Source organism: Neopelma chrysocephalum, unplaced genomic scaffold (genome assembly GCF_003984885.1).
Source record: "Neopelma chrysocephalum unplaced genomic scaffold, ASM398488v2 Primary Assembly neopelma1_45, whole genome shotgun sequence".
Classification (NCBI taxonomy): domain Eukaryota; kingdom Metazoa; phylum Chordata; class Aves; order Passeriformes; family Pipridae; genus Neopelma; species Neopelma chrysocephalum.
Genome location: NW_020897704.1, coordinates 5,646,405 through 5,648,053, shown reverse-complemented (window position 1 = coordinate 5,648,053; position 1,649 = coordinate 5,646,405).

The following is a 1,649-nucleotide window of genomic DNA, read 5'->3' as shown; positions in this document are numbered from 1 at the left end:
TTTTTAGGAAGAAGTATAATGTTTGATGGGTAAATAAATGGAAATGTGATTGAGGATTTTCTCAGCTCCAGTTAAATACTGTGGTAACAAACATTGTGTAAAAAATCTAGTCATTATTCCCTTGAATAAACAGAAACACCTGTTCTTATAAACAAAGAAAACCAATCTATTTTTAGCAGTTGCATTTATTGATTTTTTTACTACTGGACTGTGCCACTTCCTAGAATTTGAGTCTTACAATCATATTCTATACTTATCTTTTTTTAAGGGTTTCCATTCATTCATGATCAAGTTTCATGTAAACTCTGTCTAGGACTGTTTTTTTGATGTTTCAGGTGTGCTTTTCAAAGATACAATAAAGACACAGAAGAGGAGTAATTAAAGAAAAAAGCAACCAACCAAAGAAAACCTCACAAACTAACAACTAACAAATGCCAAACCCCAGCAGTTACTTGGGAGAATATTTATTTCTGAATTGTACCCACTAGAGGTACTATGCCAAAATTCACCATCTTATTTAGTCGAAGTTAAAGTGACATACGTGAGAGAAGTGAAAGTTGTAATATGTAGCATATTTTGTATGTCTTAGTCTCCTATCTTGATAAGGAATAGATTATTAAAAATGTCCCTTTTTGAAAGACATTTTTTCTCTAGGCTTTTTCTGTGACGGTTAAAAAAGCTGCATATTTTTCTTTTCTAGACTGAAGGACATTCTACACTTTAAACTTTGCGTTTTGATAAAGCAACCTGACAGAAAAAGTAGCAAGGAGCCCTCTGTCCTAAGACCAACACTCCATATTTGCAGTGATTGGGTTTTTTTGGAAGGTTTTAAGCTTCTCTTTTCCCCTGATGCTGACTTGCCTGGCAGCACCACTATTGTCTGAGGGGAGAAGGGACATTAGCTGTGAAGCAAACCCGAGATGTACAGAGTGGAGGAACATGGTCCATATGCCCATGAAAGTATGCCATAGTTACAGAAAAATGCAAGTTGGCAAGGACTTCTGGAAGTTGTCTGGTCTAACTCTGAAATACAGAAGGGCTAATGTCAAAACTAGACCAGATTGTGTGGGGCATTGTCCCACCAGTTCCTTCAATTCTCATTGTACACCATGCACTGTCCCTATAACTGCCTTGGTAAACCTCTACTGTGCTCTTTTCAGTTTGTCCCCACCTCTCTTCTACTAACAAGATGCTTTAAAGAAGGTATCAAGTAAGACGCCACATGCACAGCATACATAATCCTCTGTATTCCAAAAACATGTATGTAGGTTTTTGCTTTTCGGTTGTTCATGCGGTGGTCTCTCAGATGTAAGCAATTCTGGCTTCAGGTAATCATTATGTAAAATTACCTTTCCCATTTTATATGAGCAGATATAAGTGTTCACTTTATGCCCTGCATTTTGTGCCCTTTAGTTGTTGTATAATTTGACATTCACATAGATAAAAATGTTAAATTTTCAGACAAGCTCTTGGTGGGAAGGTAGGTCCGGAAAACAAAATATATCCCCCAATATGTGGAAAACAGACAGTTTCAATGTGATCATGCAGCAGAGGCTGCTATTCTTGTAAATGGATTAATATTCACAGTGTCTGCATACAATGTACTTGGCTGGTTTTATCTTAAAATTTTGGTATTCCTGCTTCTGTGA